Source organism: Anomalospiza imberbis, chromosome 2, assembly GCF_031753505.1.
Source record: "Anomalospiza imberbis isolate Cuckoo-Finch-1a 21T00152 chromosome 2, ASM3175350v1, whole genome shotgun sequence".
NCBI lineage: Eukaryota > Metazoa > Chordata > Aves > Passeriformes > Viduidae > Anomalospiza > Anomalospiza imberbis.
Genome location: NC_089682.1, coordinates 28,884,982 through 28,911,725, shown reverse-complemented (window position 1 = coordinate 28,911,725; position 26,744 = coordinate 28,884,982). Strand labels below are relative to the sequence as shown.

The 26,744-nt window shown below is 37.9% G+C and overlaps 1 long non-coding RNA gene across 2 annotated transcripts in view; it reads left to right on the top strand.

Moving 5' to 3' along the window:
- LOC137468515 (uncharacterized) overlaps positions 1–26,744 on the top strand; it is a 35,420-nt gene that overhangs the window by 8,229 nt on the left and 447 nt on the right. For both annotated transcript variants that reach the window (XR_010996016.1, XR_010996015.1), the window contains 2 exons: positions 23,925–24,019; positions 26,432–26,560. This is a non-coding gene — a long non-coding RNA (uncharacterized lncRNA). The remainder of the gene's footprint in view (positions 1–23,924; positions 24,020–26,431; positions 26,561–26,744) is intronic.

The window sequence follows — 26,744 nt, the reverse complement described above, 5'->3', positions numbered from 1 at the left end:
ATTAATGGCATCACCACTAAATTGTTTCTGAATTCAGTATATAAAGTGTCTAGCAAGTGGGCAGTCAGAAGTGGAAGCATTACCTATTCCTTTTCAAAAAGGGGCAAAAATATATCCTTAGAAAGTTCAGTTCACTCTGGTGAGGGGGAGGAATGATTTTCACCCTTTTCTCATCAACTAGAATGCTTTTCACAGCCAAAAAATCACAAGGTACAGTTAGATACAAGACTACTTCTGTAGGAAAATGTGTTCATGTTAAAAATGAATAGAAATTATAGCAACAGAATAAAATGAAACTTGCAAGCCCAGAGAAATAAAACAACTTGTTATTTATGATAAACAACAGGGGATTGTTGTAGGTCTGAAGCAATCAAAAGAATTTTGCACCACAAAGAAAATCTGAACAAAAATAATAATAATACTTAGAATTCAGACTTTTCATTTATTGAATTGTTTCTGTACAACAAGCTTTACAGAATAACACAATACATTCTAATGCTCTGGAATTATTAATGAAACAACCTAGTTGTAAAAGAATGTAGAGCTCTACAGAAGAGAGAGCTGTTATTTTGTTGGTTCACATGCTTCTTACTCACATATCCATTGTGTGTACTTTTCGGTCCTAAAAGTGTTCCTCACATTAGTTTTTAAGAGTGTAGGAGTGCATTTAATGATTAACTGGGAGAAAAAACTGTTTGATAATACCTTACCATGTGTGGACATAAACTGGATCACAGTCTTTATTTTAGTGGTTTTCCATTTCCCCTTGTTATTATTTTTATGGTACACAGCCTCATAGAAAATCTGACTTCTTCCATGGCTTTTCATTTATGCCCTTGTTCACACTTGAAAGCTCTGCCAAACTCAACGGAGTGACTATAGGTCTTTTTCAAGACCCAGATGTAAAATAAATCAGTGATCACTGTCAGATTACAAATTTTTCCTTTTAAAAAATCTGCAAATACTTATCCCAGTCTGTAAAACAAAATTCAGCATTCCAGTGGTGCACAAGTCAGGACACTATTTGGTCTTACGCACAGTAAGGAAAATGCCATATTCCAGTCAATGTAATCCATACACCTGAAATGAAGAAAAACTTTTAAGTTCAGGTTTATTTAGTACTTAGACCTTCTTGTATTCTTGCTATCTTTTAAGAACTTCACAGAAAGATGGTCTGAAGGCTTTGTCAAGGAAGTGTTATCTCTTTTTTTATCCTCAGCTGCAGTACAAGCACAGAAGGAAGAAATATTTTCCTCCAAAAAGTTTAGTCAAGTGTGTGCACCCAAAGCAGAAGAATTTTTCTTCCTTCTTGAGGAAATTCAACATAGCTTGTTAACCTTGGAATAACTGGAGAAAGAGAAATAATAACACAGCTGTATAATTTCAAGTCTGTCAAAATACTTTCTGCCTCCATCAGGATACTGATGGTCCCTTCTTAGCAACTACCTTCTCTACTAGAGTTTTCATCATCTTGCTCAATTATTAAGAAATAAACATATGAACACACAATATATACCTTAAAAGCTGCTTATATGCCTGCATGAGAAATACATCCATGAGTTTAAATTATGAACACCTCTGGAATGTGCAAAGTCTATCTGAACTGACCTTTGAAGCTTTTGCATTGCAAAGAGCAAAGGAAATGAAATTCTTTGAACAGATAACTTGTTCATCTAAGTCTTTCAAAGGCTACTGGACTTCCAAATAGAGCATTTTATCCACTGAGGTAGGCAAATATGTATATGGAAAGTTAATCACACAGTGTCGATAAAATAGGGAGAAATTCATGCAATAAGATTACAATTTATCTCGATTTTATTAAAATTAAATGGAAAGGTTTCTGTATGTGAAAGGAAGATTCACAATGAACAGTTTTGAAGTAAAAAGAGGCATAAATTCCCTAGCTATAAAGCACAAGCCATTCACTTCTTGTCTAGAACAGGAAAGAAGAACCAAAAGCTGGATATGTCTGTAAGTGTCTTGTTCATACTTCATTGCATCCTCCTTTGAAGTTGTGGCTTTGATCACTGCTTACAGGGCAGTGGACCAAATGGACTTCCAGTGTGATACAACTGAACATTCCTGTGATCTTGAATGTCACAGGATTCCTCTATGCTAGAAGACATTCAGCATAGAGGATAAAATTGTGAGCACTTCACGAAGGAACAGATATCCTAGATCATTCTCCTCTTTCTCCATGAACTCTTTTTCTCAGCTGTTGTTCTTCCTCTATATTATTTTTGTTGTGAATAGTTCTTTATTTATCTTTACTGCCCAGGCATGCAGCCTCACAGAAAGGTTCATGATACTGCTGAGTACAGAATGATAGAAGGTCAGAGAGGAGTGAGCAACACATAAACAAATACCTGTAGCTCAGCCTGACTTCAGTCCCAGACCTGCAACAGTATACATCACCCTCAGTTTTTTTCTCCAGACTACCCTACTACAATATGTTACATAATGTGGTAATTGAAGGCTTTATTCAGAACACAGCAGTGCCAGGATTAAGATTCTCATGGATGAGCCTAGGACAAAGTTTTGTTATTCCTTCTCCAACCTTACATTAACAGAAAATCAAGATCTGTTGAGCAGGATGAATGAGGTCCAATGACCTTTTGCTGAATAAAAAGTGCAAGGACCAAAGTTATGTTAGTGTTATCCTGTGAACTGTCTGATAATTTTACAGTGTTCTGCTCTGTATTTGCCTGTACATATACATATATGTACTTTTTATTTTTACTCTGAATGTTTCCTTAAATTAAAAAATTGCCTTCCCCACTGGAATAAGTACCATCAGTGTATTTCATGCCAGTGGTGGTGCCTCACACTTCATGCCAGCTTTCCTTGGCCCAAAATCAGTTGATCTAAATTCTTCATTTAAGATGATCTATGTTCAGCAACGTTTGTTCAATTCTTGTCATTCCATCATGGAGATGTTAATCAGATCAATAGAAAACACTTCATAAAAGTATCCTTTTCCTCACTAGAAAACCACTAGAAAAGCAGTTTCCTTTTAGAAAGGGAAACATTTTTACTGAAAATGTTCATACTCCTGTAATCTCAAATTAGTTTGCAGCCAAAATATTTGTTTCACAAAAAAAAAAAAAAAAGAAAAAAAAAATAAAGAAAAGAAAAACCCCACCAAAAAAAAAAAAACAGCCCTACTTGCTGTTTAATTTCATTTCTCTCTCCCTCTCTCTCTCTCTTTGCAAAGGATTTATTTATTGTTTGTCAAGGAAAGCAGTAACAGTACATACTTTTTTTTTCACTCTTCTTTTTCCACTGATTTCTCAACCATACTCAATGAAACTCTAGCTTGTAAAGTCATAGCATGCAAAAGCAAAGGAATCTGTTGGAAGAACTGCACAAACTGTACAATTGCCAAGATGGCTGAAGGCTTTACTCACTTCTTGGACATGGATATTTGCATAACATTCTATATTTTACATTATCAAATAGCAGGATTTTTAACTCCACTGTTCTTGGATGCAGTTCTGAAAACCAGCCAGAAAGATCTAATGGTTTAGTAACTACTACCTTGCACATTAAGTGATACAGGATGACCAGGTGTCAGGTAGTCTATGGTCCACTCTAGTAGCTCTCAGCGTCCTGGGTAAATTTCAGTTTTCCAATATTTATTTCACTGGCAAGTGCATCTGGCTGCCTGAAAGACTGCCTCTCACACTGCTAGATTTCTCTGCTGTAGAAACTAAATCTAGTGAAACACAACTTTCTGGGACCAGAGCCAGGTCACCCTCAGTTCAGTGGCCTTATCTTTGAATTTACAATTAAGGGCTCATGCATGTCTCCTTTCATGAGAGGCAAACCTCATTCTTCCAGTGATCCATCCCCTCAAATATTGAACTGGTGCTACCAGTAGACTGCATCTTTGCACACATGATGAGATTTTGCTGGCAAAAATTGCTGTAGAGTTTTATTCCTCCTTGACTGAATATCTGTCACTTCCAAACTGATGTTTATTGATGCCTCCTTGCTGTGGTGGTGGGAGTTTCAGAACAGATGTTAATACAGCAATGAGCATGTTAAGGAAATTTAAAATATAAAAAGACTAACTTGTGCTTACAGTCTATATATACTACTGGAGATTTATTGAAAAGCAAAATAAAGAATATACTTAGCTGCTGTGGGTGGGGTCTGAAATTAATACATTCTCTGCATTTTTCAAACTAAGTCTGCATGAATAAACCTAACTCTCTTCCTCCTTAAGTAGTATTTTAAATGCACCACATATCTTTTTCCTTCACCAGGTAAGCATCTGCAATAATAGGCCTTACTAACTCACAGTCTAGTACTAGCATCTAGCATGAGAGGCACAAGTCAGCTGAACTTAGAAAATATTGCTGTTAAATTATTACACACTGTCATTAAATTACAGTTTGCTGTTTCTGAAAATGACTGCATCATCCATCAAAGTATACTTTAAGCTTTTTAAATAGATATATCATGTAGATGTATTTTTAAGATTATATGTAAATGCATTTATTTTTATTTTGTCTTCATCTTTAATGTTAAGTCCATTATTTGAGACTCAAGATGGGATACATATAAATATGAAGCTTTTATTCTGCCCTGTAAGTTATACAGTATAGTTTAATATTAAGATTTTACTAGACAGTTACACAGTACTCAGTTTTAATATGGAATACTTCATCATGTTCATTATCGCCTATTTAGACTCATGTAAACTGACACTCCTGAAATAAGCAAGCTTTAAAATGTTAATATAAATGTTATGACTCTTTTAATTGCAATAGACATCTCATTAAGTAATTTAATACCAATGGGATCTCTTACCAATACACAAAAAAGCATACTTTGCCCAGCTTTTACATACAGCACAATATGACAGATAAATTTTTTTCCACAGCGATGTTCATCAGCTTTCTCTTTGCTATCCATATCCTGAGTAGGAACATCTTGGCAGCAAGCTGTCTTGATAAGGCTGGATTAGCTGGTTTAAACCAGAGTACCTTTGGTAAGGCTGCACCTGTCTGCTCAGGATTAACTAGCAGTACCTCTCAGAAGCAGCACCAGAGAGAGAGGTACCTAGACCATGGTCATGGTAGAATTGGTTCTTCACCTAGGTGGAGAGAAAAACATGCATGACATTTCCATTAGCCTAGAAGGCAGAAACATCTGGTTACTTGGTTCAGCTCATCAGCAGGAGAGCCTGTAGTTGATTAGCCCTTCTCTCAGTAGTAGGCGTTACTACAGTCAGTGGGAATTACTAAACATGGTTTCAGGGGACTGACGTTAATTTGGCTTGCCAAAATAGTATGCAATTTTTAAAGGAGTTTGTGTTAATTAGTTGTATAATTTGATGTGATGTGATTGGTTTTGCACAAAGAAAAGCAGAACAGGGTTTGCTATTAGAAGCTGCTGTAGGAGAATCAAGAGATGGCACTTAAACAGCTCACAGTGTGAATTTGCAGTGGTGAAAGGCCTTAGTTCATGATCTAATTATACAATGGGATTCCCTTTATCAAAAGCTAAAAGCCTTTTGATTCTTTTTTGTCTTCTTCTAAGATATTTTATTTTGATTACTGTACTTTTAATTCCTTGCACCTACTATTTCACCACAGATTTAGTCACTTTGGATATCCTATTTTGGCCTGTTTTGTGTAATATTCCACTTGTACAAGAAAAGAGATATGTAACATGATAAAATTTGGCAATTTATAGTTTATATAATCCCTAACTGAATCTCTCTGCCTGCCTTCTACTGTCCATTCACTAACTCTTTCTCAAGTATTATTGGCAATTTAGGCTTCTTTGCTACCTGTGGAAGGGTAATCAGTGAAACACACTGATGTCAGAATTACAGTTTCTGCCAGGATAACTGATAACCATGTGGTCTGGGAACTTAGAAATATATATGAGGTACTCAACAACCTCTCATTAAAAGCTCTTGCTGCCTGACGGCTGTTGAAAAAATTTTAGCGCTGAACTGAAAAGCGTTGGCTGAGGGCTCTGGCTGAATGAGAGGGTTGTTTAAGATTTTTCCTCAGGATTTGCTGAGTATGGGAGTAGTCAACTGAAGCAATTCTCATAAATAGTATACCCGTCCACATTTCTCTGTTCTTCTCACCTTTCTTGCCTATTTGGACGGCAGATTCTTTGGGCTGATGGCTATTTCTTCCTAAGTGCTTGTACAGTGCTCTGCACACAGAGTTGCCAGTCCTGGCAGTGGCCTCCAGGCACAGTTCTCTTAGACATGCCAATTAATTAACTCACAGCTCTCTCCCATTATCTGCCACCCCCACCTAATATTTTAAAATTTCATGTCACCTCTACTAGCAACAAGAGGCAAGAGTTTATTTATCACTATTTCCACAGGGAAGGAAGTCTGAAACATACAGTATGCAGTATATACACTATCCAAATTTAGCTACATACTTATTCATGCTTCAGCTGTTTGTCTTGTTAATGGCTACTGCTTCAGATCACCCTTTAAGTGTGATTGTCTCTCTCCATGAACTACCAAAATTTAAGCAGCATGGACCCACCTCAGGATATCCATTTCTATCCTTCTGCAAGAAAATGCCATGCTTGAAAGCCTGTCTCCGCTGGGGATGGCTGAGAGAAACTTATTTGCATGTTGCTTGAGAGAGTCCTCTGTGGACTGAGGTTTCACACAAATCTATTGGGCAATGGAGAACCTTCTCACACTTTGCGGAAAGTTTGCCTTAATCTTCTCAGAGATGTTCATTAATCTCAGAGTTACCTGAAATCTCATACAACTCCAGTTTCCTATGATACAAGGGTCTCTTATAAATGTTTCACAGAGCTCTCTTCAAATTTCTAAAAAGAGGCACAGCATAGTTTATGGGATGTTCTGTTCAATACCTAATCCCTGTGGAAAAGCCCTGTAGTTTAAGTATGACTTCATATAATAAAGCAAGTCCACCAAACACAAAAGAGAAAAGAGTTCTAACAGATTCTTTGTACCATCAAGGCTTGGGAGATATGAGCTAACTGGTGGGAAGTGTTTAAAAGCCTGAAAAAGATTGTGTCAAAGGAGGCATACACAGTATGTAGTGGAGTGGAGTTGGTATTACATATAAATAAGGGGCAAGTGTGCTAGTGCAAAAGGGTGCATTTAGCAGTTCTAGTAAGAGAAAAGTGGGGAGAAAGAAAAAGCCCAAACATTTCACTGGCACAGACCAGGACTGAGGATGCCTGGAGAGCTCCAGGTAACTTCTATTAGGTGCAGCAAGAGTGCTGGCATCCGTCAGGGTGACTGTCTGTGCAAAGCTGAGCTGTCTGTCATGGGATCACCGGAACCCTTTATGGATTATAGACTTAAAATGCTCATATGCTTGCTATTTGTTTTCTATTTGAATATCACTTATTACTGAAACCATGTTTGTTTACCTTGAGCAGTCACTAATTTGTAGCTCCTTCTCAGCTTTTTTAAACACTACCTGCAGTACTGACTGGTGTTACCTGTTTCTGATATCACCTCAGTTATCTGCCTCTTTGACTGTCATTGCCTATCTTATGCCTAGATTTCAAGCTCATGGAGAGTGAATGTCTGCATTGCTGAATTCTATATATTCAAGCTTTTTGCAGAATGAGTTTCTTTATTTGTTCTGTATTTTCTACCCATCTATCACAGTGATGTCCATAATGGGGATTAGCAGGATGTACAGTAATGTGAAGAAAGATTGATAGGAAAGAATTAATGCATCCAAAAAAAACTGCTAAAAAATAAGTGTTTCATTTTGTCCACTCAGATCATTTCATACAAAAGGATATTGCAAGACCAATGTTTTAATCACTTCATGTTAGCCTTTAAGAAACAATATAGTAAACAGACTTGGAAAATTCTTCATTAATATCAACTCCTGTGCTATATATGGGTAAATGTCTTACATCAGAAAGATATGTCTATCAATCCATTATTCATTTACAAATATAAAATAAAAACTTCTTTGAGGAAATATATTATTTTAGGCCAGTTGACTTTTACAGTCTTATGGTACAAATACAGAATTATTTCTATTGATGTAGAAAAGTTATATTTTCACTTACTTAATGAAAGGTGGTAGCAACTGATGTAAAACCAGGGCAGCAGTACCATGCTCATAACCAGGACAGGTTAGGCCAGCCTATGTAAATCTATATTAATTTTAAATTAATTATGAGAGTAGTTGATTGATCAACCGAATATGAAGAAATAATTTCAGATTTTGCTGAAATACAAAAGAAGAAATGGATATAGAGATAAATAATTTGTATCCTTTCATAGCAAAACTGTCTTCTCTTTCTTTCCACCTCTCCTGTTCTCTTCACTTCCCCAAGTGATATTGGCAGGACTCAGGCCAGGAAATTTTCCTACTTTGTGTTTCATTACAGAAGTAGCCTGAGAACAATTACTGAAAGAATGGATTTTAAATCCATCAGTGGCTTCAGTACCAAAGGAGATACAAAAAAGACAGCTGAGCCTTACCTAGAAAAGCCCTGCAAGGCTGAAATTTCTTGGACACCTGTATATACTGAGGCATCGCCATATGAGCTTCTAGACTCATGAAATGCCAATACACAATTTTTATTTGTGTCATTGGCACTAAACATTTGCCTGATATATTCACACAAAATTTTCCTGAAGGGCCTGAAAAGCTTGGAAGGCTGTTGCACTATTATTTTTGTTCCTGTTACTCAGATATATTTTCCCTGTGAAACACATTACATCTTGGGAGTGACCAGTCCTGTGAAAGGTAAATTAGTCAGAGGTACATAAGCCAAAAGACTCACAACAGAAGTCACAAGGAAATCTAGTCAAAGCAAATGTACTGTCACTATACAGCAGTTGCTGTAAATACGTAGATGCTTTCTCTTTATCACTGGAGATTTTAACATGCTCTTCATCTTTCCAAACAGGACTGAATTCTTCATTCTTCATCTTACTTCCAGATGTGATGAATCTAATTTTTCAGTCAGTATAGATTCAAAAGTCAGTTTGAATGGATATGATGTATCGTTAATAAAAAAGAAAAATGCAATTAAAATTTCAAAACTACCCATTGTCAAACAAGCCATATATTAACATTTGAAAATGAGTTACCATTCACACTGAGTTGAAAATTCCTTTACTAAGTTTTTAGTCACAGATTTTTTCCTGAAACCCCATAATATTGCAGCACTTTACCTAAAATATTTCTGAAGTTTTGTTCAATCATTCACCAATGTTTGGATGTTGAAGCAAACTACAGAACAACATAATGTAATGACTTCTGACTTATGGACTTATAAATGTCACAGGTTAAGTGGTTTAATTGAGAATCTGTAAAATGTCAAAACAGAGCAACAGTAGTGGACAATATAATTAGACTGCATCACAAGGTGTTTGTGGAAGGGAGGGAAAATGGTCCATTCAACCTTAACTTTCATATTCATTACTTCTAAGTAGTAATGCTGTCTCATCTAGGAGAGGCCAAACATAAAACTCATATGGAATTGTGCAGCAGGATCCTCAAATTGTACAGTTAAGTAATACACTTTAAAATCTTTCTTTAATAAAGGTTTAAGAATAATGAGGCAATAAGGCTTTGCTGTAAGGCATTTCATTATGAAACTCAGTTACATAACAAAACTATCAGTTTTCCTTGTTGCCTTCCAAGAAAATGCTGTGACTTTCCAAAAGACATTATGCTCAATTAATCCCTACCGCCACCGAGGCATGCTAGCTGCGTGCTTCTCCACCAGAAGCATTCAACATGCAACAAAGATGGCAGGCAAATTAGCACAGTTAACCACCAACAGGGATTTTAGAATTAGACTGGGTATAATCCTAAACTTTATATTTGTCTCTAACTTTCCTTCTCGCTGGAGTAACCTCACAACTTTCCCTATATATGCTCCTGAGCACTTGTTTACATGAAAAATCAGATGACATTACTAACTTGGCTTATTCTTTAGTCTATTTTCTTCCCCTCAAGATTCACTTTTTGGTTTTTTCTTTGTGACATTTGCAAAATTGACTGTGAAGGAAGGGTAATTAGTCCTCAATGGGCCTGTGCTCCTTGGTCTAAGTTACCAAGATGCCTAACTAAAAACTGGCTCTAGTATCTCCATGCTTTGTGTAGTCACTTCTGTCTTCTGACTGCAATATGGACATAAATTTCCCTCAAGAACACTTTGGAGGGGAAAGCTACCTTTTCATTATATGTTTAATATCCATTATAATGGAACCTGGCTTCTAGTTCAGGCCCTGAAGGCATTTCACAATACAAATAATAGACAATACTGATGATAAAAAGAAAATTTTCATCACAAGGAACTTGATCTTTTGTCCAAATCCTGGGTAAAAGAGTCTATATCTGTATAAACTTTTACAATTTCTGTTTTGTTTAAATAAATTGCCATTTAACAGTAATTCTGTATTTCCCCTGATTTCCATGCAGATATATTTATGTCTCCATATTGCAGTGAGTTCCTTTAGTTGTTGTTTGAAATGCATGTCTCAAATTCGTGTACCATTCCAAATTTAAGCTTATGGAATCTTCACAGATACAATTGTATCTGGGTAACAGATTGTTTGTTAAATGGAAATGGAAATTATCTACGTGAATTATTTCTTGTGTTATCCTCGCAACACAGTGCTTTGAGTCACATGCTGTTAGACACTTATTGTGACATGCAGCACTGTTTTCAAGATACCTACAGCTCCCAAAGGTGTCATCATGAGAATTAGAGGTCTCAGCAGTTTTTTCATAGGACAGGATTTAAAGCAATATATACACATTATTTTCTTGTTTGAGCATTACCCCTAACAGCATATCCAGGTATATTGTCTTTTCCCTCACCACTCATATAGAGATGAGAAGAGCATACAAGAGAAGCAATCACTTGTGGTTGACTAGTTTTGAAGATTTTTCAATCACTTTGACGTCTGCTCTAGGTAGGTAGTGTCAATTCTATAGTAACTGCACATGAGCAGGAATATGTTTTCTTTTGGGTTAATTTGCAAAAAATTTCCTACATGCCACAGAGATCCAAATTAATGGTATAGATTTTTATTTTAGTATTGTCATTACTAATTTGGTTCAAGTCATTTTTGGTTGCTATTATGCAGTAATGATAACTGTTATAGTAAAAAAATTATTTAAGAAAAATCAATAGAAGAGAGTTTTATGGCAAAATAATTGTCCATACACACATAAACAACAACATAGCAAGAATGTGGATTAGTACCATTTTCCTAAGTTTATAGACAAATCTGTCCTAGCCAAATTAAATTTTAACAATAATTTTATAAGATTTGTGTTGCAACACTTTCTACAGTAAATGATTCTGTATGAACTGATTCTCCATTCAGTAGCAGTCAGAGATATTGCTTCCACAATTTTACACAGACTGTTTACTTGGAGTTTCCTAAAATTTTTTTACAGGTAGCTTATTGATGCGGAGGCTACAGCATTTGAACTGTTCTCTATTGTTTGTAACCCAGTGCTCTTTTCTTTCTTGAGGAAAATGCAGAATGTGGTTCAGTCTGGGATGGATGTGGTGATAAAGTACCATCAAAACAGGGAGATCAGATATTCAGATCAGATATATAAACCACTACAAAAACACTAATTTACCTACTATCACCTTGTTGGAGAATTAAATCTGTCTTTCTTTCTACTTCATATGTATGTAGCATCTTCAAGGTGCTGGTAACAGACAGCCTGGACTTTTTATATTAGAGACAAGTCTTTCATCACAAGAGGGAGTATGCTTCCTTCACCTTCTCTGAGCTTTCCAGCCTTCATCCTCACTATCCTCCCAAAGATGGTCTTGGTTTTCTTCTTCTACCTCTTCTCCTGTGAACTTGCCCATCTGTTTCTGTTTACTACCAGATTCCCCTGTCCTACCCTCTCCATACAGCTGATGAACTGCACTGTACTCTCCTCCTGCTTCTTCCTCCCCTAGCACTTTGCTCATGGCAGCTCTCTCCCTCCTCTTTCTGAGGACCTGCTTTCCTGAGCCAGTGGGTAGCTTGCCCTGGGGCACTGTCCCTGGGGCTTGTGAAGCATCCTGCCTCTGGCTAGGAAAGATTCCCAACCAACCCTGCAGCTTTGCCAACTCCCTGTCACTCCCTGCCACCCACAGGCTACTCGGTTGGACCCGCAGGACACAGAGGCAGCAGCGCTGCATGCCAATGTGGCCATGCCAGGGATGTCTCCAGAGGTGATGTAACACTGACACTGCTTCTCCGTGAGGACATCCCACTTTGAGGCACACATCCACACAGGTGCATGCCATGTTTCCAGCAGAACATCTCCTTAATGAGTGCACTGCTGCTTGCTCCCTCACCTGTGTTGGTGTGTTGGCTGTTATGCAGGACTTGGTGCACACACGCTGCAAAACCAGCAAGGCCACACAGCAATAAAAATACTAGCAACGGATAATGAATGGGAGACTTCAGAAATAAAGGAAGGAAACAAAATCGCAGCTGACATTTTAAGTATTTCCAAAATAATAGTAGGTGTCAGTCAGGAATTTTCATCCTTGCTCTCCTATCATTACATGAGGGAAAGGAAATACTGCCTGAAAATAAAAGCTGATCTTTGGAAACTCATGATAAAAAAGACATATTTCCCCTCTCCACTCACAGTATATAATTAGCTCATGGTAATTTGAGCATCACTGAGGCCAAGTACTTTCTAAGATACAGTCAGTACAAAATACTTGTAGTTACCTATTTTGTAAGCTAATGGCAAGCTTCATGCTTTAGGTCAGTCTCTGTTAAAGGCAAGGAGGAGACTTGATACACAGGCCCTTTCAGAGAGATTGAAAGTTAGACCACAGAGACTTATTGTCAGACCCTGTATGGAAATTTCTACTGTAAAGAAAGCAAGGAGGATGTAGAAGGCTGGAGAATCAAGAGGAAACATGTAAGGAGTAGGGGAGAAGATCCATTATAAAAAAAAATGAGAATAAAATTATGGTAAAGAAAAAGGTTGAGCTGATGTTTAGGTAAATTCTCTTTTACTTTGATTCTGTTCATTTTTTATGTGGTGCTCTACAGAGGTTTTATTAAAGACTATATATTTACCATTGTTTTATAGAAACATGATTTTGAGAATCTTATTATTTGACTTGGAAGCTACCTCCAGTGTTTACCTAGATGATTAACAATATTCAGTTAGTCTGACTTTGATCCTACTTCCATTTGCAGTTACATTGATTTATTCCTACAATTAATTATTCCTAGAAAGGAATGTCCAGCAACTAGCAATTTGTGAAGACCAGATACCATGTGCTGTTACATTTGGAGAATATACATATAATAAAGCCCACTATTTGTGCACCAGCTGCAAAAAAAAAGGAAAATATTTAATTTTTTTATAAAAAGTTATTGGGGAAATATGACTTAAAGGTATTTAATTAACAGATAAAGTGGTAGAGATAATATAGGGCTTATTGACCATTTTGGACATGAAGTTAAACATTTGCTGGGATTTGAACAACTTTTCTTTGATTTTGATCCTCGTGTCTCTCAAGGTTCCCTTACCCCTGCCAGCCAGCCTCCAATAAAGAAAGAACTGATTTAATCCAAAATACTAAGGCAAAGTTAATATTCCATGTAATACTGACCAATCTCAATGTGTAACTGGTGGTAGTTTTGCTGAAAATCTGAACAAAGTGTCACAAAGTGACACAAAATGACACTGCATTGCATGGTATGATTTTCAAACAGAACTATTCTGATCCATGTTACTCCTTTAAAGTTAATCCTTTTCCAATATTTTCTGGACTGCCCTTGGACCAAGGGAACTTGATGTCTATCAAAAATTCCTCCCGTAAAAAAATGTAGGCTGGAAACAGAATTCCTCCCCAGGAATCAAAAGTATTGACTGTAACAACGGTATGTCCACTCATCAAAGTAGTGCTCCAGTTTTCAGCTTAACTGGTAGCTCGTTGTTTTGAGTAAGGAGTGCCAGTGAAACCTTAAAACATAGAAAACCTAGTCTGGGACAGAAATATTCCATGCACACATCCATCTCATTGAGTTACTTTAGTGTTTCTAAGTTTTGTCAGTGATAATGCAAGATAGTAATTGCAACATCAACAAGAGCAAATGTATCTTTATTTGGGTTACTCAGCTTTCTATCCTACTGTTTTCTCCTTCATATTAGCCCCTATTCTATGCCCCAGGGCTCCTTACCATCTCCTCATTAAGGCATGCACCTTCTTGTGGCTCCCTGTCAGCTTCCTGCACTGCAACAATTAACCCATTATAGTACCAAGTACATAACGATTACAGCATTTATTCAGATTCATAATATGCTCTCATTGCATGCCAGGTTTTAAATTTAATTTTGAAGGAAACAAGAGACATGTTGAAACACATCAGACTTTTCCAAAAATGGATCATGCCATAAATAATCAGGTTTTTCTAAATAAAGGAAATGAAATAGAGCTTGCTACTCCGGTATCCGTAAATCATATTATCATCATTGCAGGGGGAGGGGTATTATTTAAACTCGAGAAAGAGGAGATCAGATGGAAGAACTGAGGGGAGCTGATTGGAGAAGAGCTGACTGCAAGTTGTACTGAAAATAGATCTTCTGGGATAGACAGAGATCAGTAATCAGGTACTACACATACTGCTTTTATTATTAATCATTTTTTAGGGTCCTATTTTCATTAGCACCTGCACTGCAGCAAAGGGAGTATATGCAAGTGAAATTTTCTGATTACACAAAGCTAGGGAAAAATACCACTAGTATCTTGTGGAGTAAGAAGAGAAAAGGGAAAATGGAAGAAAAGGAATGGGATGGGACAAGGTGAAATCTGAGAGTGTAGCCTCAAGATGGTACACTTCAGAAAACAAATAATGAAGCAGTGGGTTTAGGCACATAGTTTGCATGGGTAGTATTGCTTCAGCAGTAGGCTGAAAGAAGAGTTAGAAGTTGGAAAAAATTTTGATCACTCTCCTTGCTAATAAAGGGTGATCATGAGCCTTAGATATGTTGTGCCTATATTAAAAAAAAAAAAAAAAAAAAAAAAAAAAAAAGTTTGACAAGGGAGAGTGGGAAGGGAAGTGGCAGGGTTTTTTCCTAATTTTCATTGGATGATATTTCTCTGACAGAGTACAGGCAGACAGTGCACAATTTGGGTCACCCGTTTTATTGCATCCATGTGCAACACAATTATTTCAAACTGGGACAAGCACCAAAAAGGTGCACTAGTAGGAGGAGGAAGGGCTATCCAACATGGCAAAATAAAAATGTCTTACTTGTTTACACAGACAAAACAAAGGCTGAAAGGGAACATAACTGTTTTCTATAAATACACAAAGAGGGAGAAGAGCTATTTAAAGGATGATGTTGACATAAGAACAAATGGTTATAAAATGGCCATTAATAAACTCCAACAGGAAATAAGGAGGAAGCACCAGAATGATATCCTGGAGCACCCCTCCAACAGGAGCAGGGAAAGCAAGAAACTTCACTTGTTACAGCATGAAACTTGAGCACTTCGTGAAACCAATTGTATGATGTGCAGTTGACAGCAAAAGCTGGGGTCTGAACTTGATGCAGGAGGCCTTTTAAATCCTATTTCCTATGTTTCCGGGGGAAGCTGATTTAAATCTTCAGCAAGAGGCATCTTAGATGCTGATGACAGTAATTAATACCTTACACTCCAGTAATAACCTTCCATCTAAAGACCACAAAAAACATTGGACACACGTGGGAATAAAACATCTAAATATCCACCTATGTTGTTTCTGCTCTTTTGCAGCCAGGAAATTGTGATGCCCTGAGCAACTCTTTTGGATCACTTGGAAGAATCTGTAAAAATGAAGAATAGACCTCACAGATCTCCTAGTTTTAAGAATAAACCTGTAGTTTTGAAAATTGTCATTGTGTTTCCAAGGCTTTTTAATTCCAGAAAATGTATGAATTGTATACAATTGCTTGTACAAAGCAATAAGCCATATGCTGTTTAGCTTAAAATGTCAATGAGCGAGTCAGCAACAACAAGAAAATGAAGGTGTTTGTAAATGTTGCATTTAAAAAGCATTTAGAAAAATGAGAGTGGTCCTCCAAAAATATACACTTCTTCAAAATCAGAACAATGCAGTATGTCACAGCCATTAAATAATGTGTCACGTAGCTACAAACAAGAATCATATAGCTTGAAAAAATGTTGTTTTCCTCTTGGGGAGTTGGAACAGAACCAGTTCCGTGTGTGTTAATCCCCACTCTGACTTCCACCGGGAAAAGTGCCAGGGGTGGCAAGGGATAAAGAGCAGTTGTTCCCTGGCTCTGTTCCCTGCCCTGAAACCCTCCCCTCCCAAACCTGCAGAACCCCAGCTGTACTTGTGGGCATTCAAACAGGTACACAGAAGAAACCGAACACACTGATTCGGCTCTTTTCTGAGGACTCAAAATCCTCTGTCTTATCCTTACTTTTTCACTTCTATCACATAGGAATAAGTCCTTAAGTCCATCTGATTTCTTGCTTTCGCTATGTCGATCGCTAAATAGTGAAGCACTGCGTACAGAGATGCTTTCAGAGAAAGAGCCCAATTACACAATTCCCACCTACCAAGGTGCTCCTGCTTCTTTCACTGTCATGTCAGATGCCAGGTATGATCCCAAAACACAGCAGTAAGACCACTGCCTTCTGCTCCTTCAAATTCCTCCGCTCTGCATCCTGTGCTAGGGCCTTTACAAGCCCCAAGCAAAGGTGAGCCAGATGGGCTTCCGTGTGTGTGTAGAGCCATACCCTAAAAGAACTGGCTGTGTCCAGAAAAATATATACTCTAAGTCAAAGGAAGCCACATGTGTAGCTGAGCACAAAATCTGGCAGCAGGGGCGTGTAGACCCTGTTAAAAGCAGGTGCTTGAAACAAGACCAAGTGTGTTATCAGGGTAAACCAGCTCTGAGGATGAGGATTTAATAAACTAGGGATGGGAAGTAGTGTTGTGCTGGGTGCAGGGATTGAAGGGAAAGGCACACACAGAGAATTTGTCAGGCATCTGAAAGCATCCTTTTCAAGAAAGCCAATTATTTTCTAGGTGACGCCTCTGTAATTTAGAAGATATGACCATGTAGAGGACTGATAGTTAGACTGCGCCCACCCTTCACATGCTGCTGGTTCTTCTGGGCCGTAATCTCTCCTGTGGGTAGAACACAGTCTTGTTTTCCCAAAGCTCAAAACAATGAGGCCATAATCCTTATAATAAAATACAATTAATAAAAAATAATAGGAACTCCAATATGCAAAAAGTCCAGTTCTGCCCACAAAAATATATGCTCTGTTTAAGTCAAAGAAAATTGCATGTGTGTGGCTGAGCCCACTTGTAACTAAGTCATGCATGTGAGGACAGAATAGATCCCATTGTCTCTTGAGAGCTTTTAAATTTTTCCTTGTTTTTCTCTAGGACATGAATTACATAAACTGAAAAACAGAATTTTTATCCAATGTACATTGGAGAAATTCTATTTCTTTTTAGATCAGTTACCATTTTAAAGACTGCTCAGAGGAAATAATGTGTTTCTACAATCTCTTCCTATAGACCTACCCAAAGAAAGTTTGATCTGCTCTGGATGATGCCTAGAGCAATCTCTGATCCAGTTCTGCCATGATTCATTTAGTCCAAAACAAAAAGGGTGAATGGTTTCCTCCTTTGGGTTCTTCTACAACCTTTTCAAGGCCACACTTTTCCACCAGAAAAGTGGCCCACAGGGACTAGAAGATAGAGTGGAAATGTGTCTTTTCTGACTTTCCTCAGGGTCCAATACAGTTTTACTGGTCTTCCCTTGGTTTCTGCCATTGCCACTGGTTAAGGGCCTTCTAAAGAGCATAGTCAAATATATAAATTATATGCATTCCAAACACAGGATCTTTCAAGCAGTTTTTCTGCAGTGCTTTAGAACAGTGGTGCCGATTTCCTCCTGTCCCTCCCTTTTTACTTCCAGCATTTTCTACGTGTCTTCCCAGAAGATCTTTGCAAAAACTCAGAGAAGAAAATTGACAAAGTTTTTTTTTCCCTACTTCACTAGAGAAAGATGATAGCCTAAAAAGGGTCTTTAGCCTAAAATCTCTTCTGGCTGCTGTTTCTGGAACACACTGAGATTACATCTCAGACCTTTTTAGAAAGATCTGTACAAATTTTTAATTTGAGAATTTGCCTTGGCTCCAGATAGGGTTCCTAATATCTAAAGAGGAGAAGACTAGAAATCTTGAGTATCCACCTGGCTGAAGCAACCTGGGACCAAACAAACTCAACAGCCAGTCTTCTAGTCCCTGTCCCCATTTCCTTCTCTCCCAGCCTCACCATCCACCTGAGAGGGCTCCATTCAACGGGTAGAACACAGGAAATAAATCCTAACTTGTGTTAACAATCTTTATCAGTCCACTCTCTCACATCCAAAATCCCAATATCAAAAGCAGAGGTGTCTTCATTTTGGGTTCAAAGTAGCTCAGGTAGAGCAGAAGACAAAAACCTGATAAAAAGACAAGAAACTTGACAGAAATACACAGAAACAGAAAAACTGATGGTGAGCTGATAATGCATGACTTAAAGGTATTTTACCAGCATCTAATTATACTGTGGAGAGAAGGAAGCAATGTAAGAGCAGTTGTTTACTTATTATTTTCAACTTCAACATTCATTGAATACATATTGGAGGGCTCATATGTAACCACATTAGTGTTTAGGAGATGCATTTCACTGTGAGTTTCTGGGAAGTCTTCAATTTGAAGACACTGGAATATTTTGCTTTGAAATGGTCTGTGGGTTTTTTGGGTTTTTTAAGATCTATAGGATTTAATTAATTTGGTGGTCTCCTGTCTTTTTCAGTCAGAAGTTACATGTAAGCTCTCTCCTGTTTTCCTCACTTCCTCTCTCTCCTTTTCTCTCAGAAGTTTTTGCTAGGCATATACATCCATTTCAGAATCTAATCATATACAACTTAAATTTTTCCAACATTACCCATATTAGTAATTGCAAAATAATAAACATGACAAAATTCAGATTAATAGGGCATCCTGCACAACTCGGATGGCTGGGAGAGCCCTCTGGAATTCTAAGAGTAATAGGTCTGTGTTTATTTCTCAACCAACGGCATAATGTGACTGATTTACAAGAGTTTAACTCAAGTGTTAATCTGACAGTGACGAAGAGCTTCTCAGTGGCAGAATCACTTACACTATCATATTAGTTGCCTCCTCTATTAAAGCAGTATGGTCGATAATTGGAATGCTTTTATGTCTAGTGGTTCTGACAAGGCTCTCTTTAGGTCACATATGGGCGGTCTGGCTTGCTGCACAGCTGAGCGGTGGCAAATGATTTAAACTGAGAAAGTATTGTTCTCCTCGTATTATGGAGCAAGGGCAGTTCAAGGAAAGTAAGGCTCTGCACCGGCTACCTGCTGGTGTGTAGTAAAATAAGATGGACATGATACTGGGTTGGGAGGTACAATTAAATCTATTTTGCACCAATGTGTTGGTGGACAGATGAGTTTCCACATGGCAGAGCTTTATGATCTTTAAGGTAGACTGAACTAATAGATTGGTGTGGAGTGCACTGAAGTTACTAAGGATGAGAAAGCAAGCAGCAGTACATTTGAACTACAGGTTTCTCATATGCTCCACGTCATGCTGAGTTTTTATAGCTCCTGGCTTTCAAAAAGCCTGTTTCAAAGAGGTTTGCGCTAGACTGGGCATGCAGTTTTGCTCTGCAGATATTGTCGCTACCGATTTAGTGGAATGCAATTAGGAAGCCTAAATTAAGTGGTAATGGAGAACCAGCTCTTGAAACTGGGGTTTCCACGGCAACCACTGCTTACAATACAGCCTTCAGTTAGTTTTCCCACTTTATCTGCAAAATGCACAATTGAGCTTTAAAACAGCTTTGTGCTGAAAAGCGCACTGTAAACAACTGTTTGCAATGAGAGTTTTACACTGTCTTTAAATACAACAAGCTATCAAATAAAATTGATTTGTCCACACTAATTTAAAAAAAAATAAAAAATTCACACAGTACAGAAAGCACTAAAGGGTCCAGAAACTTATTATTTATTCTGGAAATGGATATATAATTAAAAAATTCAAGATTTTGTGGGTCCTCAATTATCTTTTAAGTCTTATCATCATTCCTCAATTTTAAGACACATAATCCCATATCTCTCAGTTGTGAGAAGAACTGAGCATTTTGGTACAAATACTACATTTATCGCAATAGCAACACTATATATTTATAAAGCACTTTTTCTCTAATATGAACTAATAAATGTGCATTTTCATCAGACTTCCTTTAACATCTAGCAATCTTTTGCAATTTCTTTTTCCTCTTTATAATACAATATTATAACCTTCACAAATGTTCTTATTTTATGGCAAAATAATGCTATGCCATTTCTGAAATGCTTAACATTCTTGATTGCTTTAGGATCATAGCCCAACTTTTGTGTCTTGTCGGAGGCAACCACAGGTGATTAAATATGCACAAAATGCAGGAAAGTGGAAAGGGTGATGTTAAGGTTTTAGATTTAAATTGTATTGACCACCATTTTCATGATAACCCCATCAAAATTAATCTCTAAACTGAAATTATGAATTTGCAACCAATCATTCTTCTCTGTTGTACAATTGTAAGTCTTGGATTAGTACTGTCAGGTAAGAGTTGAGAGCTTGGCAGTTTTTAATATTCCCTTTTCTCTTTTTTCCCCCTCTTATCACCTTTGTTTTAATTAAGATAAAAATCTCAGAGAAGACATTTAGCAAACTTCCCTGAGATAATTTCAGAAGAGATATCACGTAGTTTTGATTTTTGGTCTATTAGCTGATAAGTACTCTTTCAAGGAAGCATTTTTTGGAAAAAGATAAAAAACACACCAGCAAAAGATCCCCACAGCAAATCAAAACAGACCTAATTTGTGTCTCAGCAACCCAAGCAACTTGCAGGCTTTCAAGACTGATACACTTTTTTTTTTTTTTTGTGTGTGTGTGTGTGTGATATGTGTGTGTGTGTGTGTGTGTGTGTATGTGGGGGTCAATGCAAAGACAGAAAAAGGGTGTGGGAGTGAAGGTGGAGGGAATTGGAGAGAAGGGGGAGGTGTGGGTGCCTTCCCTCAGGAGCCTGTTGGTCAGAGGACAGCATCTTGATATCCACAGTTGTATAAATCTGGATTTGATACAGTCTCTACAGACTTTGAACATGCCAGGCAGGGAAGCTTGCCCTTCACAGTACGGGTGCACTTTCAGATGGGGCTGTGACTATTCTGATCTGCTCGAAAGAGCCTTTTCAGCACTAACCAAAAACAGAGTGAGGATAGCAAGGCTGATTGCAAAGTTCACATCTCCTCTGCTGTGTGCCGGTGCTAATGGGAGTTCTCCTGTGATGGGTAGGTCATAAAACACACAGCTGCAGAGACTGTGCAGGGTGAACAAATCAAAGAACTCAGTAATAAAAATGATGTGTGTGCCAATATTATTTAATATTAACTTGTGAAAACTGTTGAAGAAACACATCTTTGTCATATATCAGAATCAGCTCTAAACCTGAATCAACAGATTAATAGGGTTATTTGTAATGATATTGTCCTTGTAAATGCTTTATTATTTAGAAATCAGAGTTGGAAATTGTAATTCCTTTAATGATTTTTCATCACATAAATTAGCCTGCCTCCACTCCTCCGTCTAGAAGGCAAGAGGAGAGGTTGAGCTGGTCCTCTTCCTCATTCTTACGCAAAATCTGCTCATTTGGATGGATCCCAAATTTTAAAGAAACAAGTTCCTGGAAGAAATGCAGAATGCCAGTGCTCTCAAGACTTTCACAGGGCATCTCGTTTCAACACCGACTGCCTGCATTTTATCGGAGTACTAAAGGACACATTGAAATTATTTTGTTCTGGCACTGGCATGTGTTGTGATGTGTACGCATTCAATTGCACTTGACAAATCTTTGGGGCAAACAAAATGGTCTAATGTAAGGAAATATCTTAACATATTCCAAAATGACATTTTTAGACCAAACATGTGTTCGATTGATTTGCCTTCTCCAGAGATCACTTTTGAATGCAGGCCAGCAATAAGCGGGGGGGCAGGCTCTCGCTGAAGGCCAGGCGGGTCAGCCGTGCTTCCGCTGGTATTTCCTGCGCTGCAGAGTCCCGTACCTAACTGTACAAATAGCTCCACATGGCATCCTGAGAGCGTGCCAGGGAATTTTATGATCGCACGCCAAGTATGGTTGTCAGGTTCCACTCCACTGCTGTGTGTGTATGTGTGTGCTCATATGTGTGTGTGGCTGAAGCTAACTTCAGACTGAGTAATTACCATAATCCAAACAGGGCCTTTACCATCTTATTTGCATTCAGCCAGCAGTGCTGTTTTTATCAGCACCACTACTGAATTGTTGCAAAGTTTTAATTATCTTGACAACTCTCCTTTTTTTTTTTTTTCCATTCCTTTTTTTTTTCTCTCTCCCCTCTTGGGTTGTGTTTGGATTTCAGCAGTCATCCCCCTATGGCAGCAATCACATTTCTGCAATGAGGAAGTTTTCTCACTTTTTCTTCTAGTATTTATGAGCAGCCACAAAGGCTGCTTAGAAGGGGGCAGAAATGGAGGGAGGTTGTATTTATTAGTTAATGCCTAATATTTTTTTCAGCAAAAGTCACTCTAGATGCCTCTTTTTGAATTGCACTCGAAGCCCCGGTGTAACTTTACACGTGTGTGTAAGCTTTCAGAATTGAAAGTAAACCATTTCTTATGCAAAGAGATACCCCCTTGCATAAATGTTTGCCAAAATAGAGCTTTAGTTGTCATGTTTTCAATATTTCCATAATCTTTTTATTTAGGATTAGTATAAAGTGTATCATGTCACTTATATTTGCTCTCTCTCAAACACCCTGCATTTTCAGTATTTGAATGCTGTTAGACAAATTCAACCTTGAAATAAGACACCGTCTCCTAGCAGTAAGGGTAATTAAACACTGGAAGAGCTTACCCAGGGAGGAGGTGGACTCACCATAGCTTGGAGTCTTTAAAATGAGATTAGAAATCTTTCTGAAAGACATTGTTTAATCCAGCTACTTGAGAAAGATTCTAGTGCATGTATACAGGGGGTCAGACGAGAAGATTGCCAAAGCCCCTTTTGACTTCTCAGACCGTTGGACTAGAAATCTGAGTTCAGATATCTTTTGGTTTAACATTTAAAGAGCAACTATAGCATCTACATACAAAAATTGATTTTTGGGAACATTAAGACAAAATAGATTTTAAAACTTTGTTGTCCACTGCAGACAATAATGTTCTGCCTGCTGGGTTTTGCACTACCTTTTGTTTTGCTTTTATAAATAGCTACAAATCACAAAGTTTAATGCAGAATAGAATACTCCAATATGAGATTGCTATGGAGGAATAGAAGGCTTTAAAGCCTAAAGATTCACAAGCACAGCAAATGCAAAAATGGTTTCTAGTCTGTTGACATCTCAGGTACAATAGATGTTTTAGAAATAAGCCAAATTAATGTATTTTTCTAACCATAGAATATTATGACTGTATTTAGCATCTCATCTCTTACAAAGTTTTTGCATTAGATTGCATATAATTGCCATCAAACAGTGTGGCAATATTCTGTTCATCTGAAAGATAGACAAATTCTGTTTAACAGTCCTTACACAATTCTTTTGCTGCATTTTGGCCTTATGAACACCTTATCCTTGTTTTCCCTTTAAAGGGAAAAAAATAAAGGTAAAAACCATTAGGGATTTCTCTTTAAATCCAGCAATCTATGCATACTACTAAGAATCAATGCTCTGTAAGCTGTCTGGTGTTCTGCAATAAATTCTAGCTTTTATAGACTTTTTCTGGGCCAGGTAGCTGTTAATGCCATAGAAATTGATTATTTGTGGTGTTCTTATCACTGCTTAAAATATCTAATTGCTTTTTCTCCACAGATTTGGATTTGGCTTGCTTGATGCTGGACGATTAATGAAGGAAGCCCTAACTGGACAAATGTTGGTCTCCTGAGACAATGTGTTGTTGATAACAGGTCTGATTTGAACAAGTCTAGTCAAATTCAATTTTAATAGTATTTAAAGGCACACGCAGGGCACATATAGCTGAGCTTTCTGCTGGTTTGTCTGCTTTTAATGTCTGTTGTGCTACCAAAGCTTATTCCATTAAGTATTAAACTTTGCGAGGCAGTAAAGACATATACCTGTCAGCTGCAGAGACACAAATTTAGCCTCAATATAGCAGATTTTGTTCAAAATTTGCCTTTCTTCTTTCATACTTATGCAGACTGTAATATGTAATTCATCACTTCATGACTGTTCCTGTGGAGGAATTATTGCACTCTGATTATTTTGAACCCTAAAAATTATTGATTGAGGCAAAGAGACAAGAAGGTATTGCAATCAGTTCTCAATCTAGTGAGGGCAACCTACTTAAAGGCAGTTAATCCTTAGCCTAAAAGCTGTATGCAGTTGCTACCGCTCCTACAGGACTTTTCACATCGCTCTGCCTGTGTCATTTATGTGAAGTACAAAACGTTTTCCACTGCACTACCAAAATCAAGATAACCACCAAACATCAAGGCACTATCTTACTGGATTGCTGCATTGAGCATGAAATTCAGCTCACAGCTCACTCACAACACCAGCTGAGGAGGAAAAAGGTCACACGCGCCACCAGAATTCTGAACTTCAGGATGTCTCCCCTCTCATGAAGGCAAAGCAGTGACATCTAAAATCAGTAGGATCTAGAGTACTCTTCTCCTTCCAAGACCTCCCATTTTCTAGAGAGAACTAAAACCAGGGGGAAGTGGAAGGTGCATCTGTGCACCTCGCACCTCTTCTAACCACAGTGCTAGCCTCTCTTTCTTTGTCCCCAAAGGAGGTTATTGAAACAGAGCCTAATGGCCAGTTCCCTGCAGGTCTAGGTATGGCACTGCACATTGTTTTAAGCACCACTTTGCAGAAGTGACTGTGTTTTCTTGTGTGGTGTTTGTTGTCTTTTTTATTGTCTGGAGGGAAAGGTAGAAATCTCAGAGGGAGAAGAAAAACGGATGCTCATGGAAAGTCATGAACACAAGGTCTGTACTCCAGTTCCAGCAATTGTCTATAATCATAGCCCTTTTCAGCAAAGCCAGGTTGGGAACTGGAGTCCTCTCCTCTGGCTGATGTTAATAATATTTGATTCAAATAAATCAATAACCCCGTTTTTATCTCTTGCAGCATTATCGTAGTCACAGCAGTGATGCTGTAAACTAATGTTATACCTAACATCTTAGGTACGAGGTTACCCCAGGTCTGTCTCAAGACAAAGAATAGTCAGACTAGTCACTGCCACCTTGCAGAGACCCCCCTTAGACACAATGCTCTGAATCAGGGTGTTTCTTCTCTGCATGCCATTGTTTAGGAAAAAATTTAAGATTTATTAGTCTGGAGAAAACAAGAGACAGACCATAATTTACTTTTTTCTTCCTGCTGTGCAGGTACAGAGCAGTTATTGACAATGAGCTCATCCCACAAGCCACGGTGTCTTTTGTTTATCAGTTTCAGCCAGACTAATGTTAAGACGGACTGGGTGCAAACAGCTGGTTTTGCGCACTTACGGATCAATGACTTCTGCATGTTTTCCAAGCATTTTTGTAGAAAACACAGGAATGAAGTATTCCTGTGTATTCCTGTGAGGTGATTGCTTCCCAAAGATGTTTCTCTGTTCAATCCTTCTGTAATTCACCAGCAAAGCAATGCAGAGAGTCACACCCCTGAGGGACAGGAGCACTCTTCTTTTTCTCTGGATCAATGTTATATGTAAAAGGTACACCAAGGAAGTCTGTTTCTCAATATTGTACCTACTTGAGGCTTCTGAAGGTGTGATTTATTGGGAGTGATTAATTAAACCGTGAGTCATGACCTCCTTATTTTTTCTGTCACATTACTTATGAACAAGAGAGCAGTCAGTGTAGTTAAATGGTATGAGATAATAAATTTAGAGGAAATAAAAAGAAATTAGTTGTGTTGAATGTGGTCAACCTGTGGGATTTCCTGCTACAGGTGACCATCTGATAAATAGGGTTCCTTGATTGAAAAGAATAGTTGTTAATGCTATTACCATAACAGATGGAACCATCACTGTATTTCTGGGACTTCTGGGTGTACTGGGAAGGCAGAAGTGAGTCCTGCTTGGCTAATAAAGTAAGAGCAAATGCACCATGTGTTGGGAAGTCAGGCAGGAGTACTGTTCTCCATGGGCAACAGCACTGCACTATTAGCTTGATCTATGGCTTGCCATTTCATGGTTTGGTTGGTTGTTTATTTGTCTGTCTTTTTAATTCCTCTGGAAAATACTGTACTGGCTCTTTCTGTTGACTGAATGACCAGGCTTGGGCAGAAGACACAGCATTCTTCTTCTCTGACCTTTATATCAAAATTGATTAACAATAATTCTTTTGCAGAAAAGGATTGACAATTAGATGTGGATGTTCATCTTTAATGAACTCTAGTCACCAAGTGGAAGTCAGCTAAGTCTGATGATGCAATTGACCACCTTCTCAGCAACAGCTGAATATTTGCTCCTCAAAATGGTAAAGTAATGCTGTATTCATAGATAATATGAAGAACCACCTGTTGCTCTACTTGGATTTTTTGTGTCTGTCATATAATTTCTTGGGACATTTCTCAGTAGTGGTAATAGCAGGATATGCTGGCTAGTATTTATGCAGTCAGAAATGGTAATTAGTAAGAATAAAATTAATAAATAAAAATTAG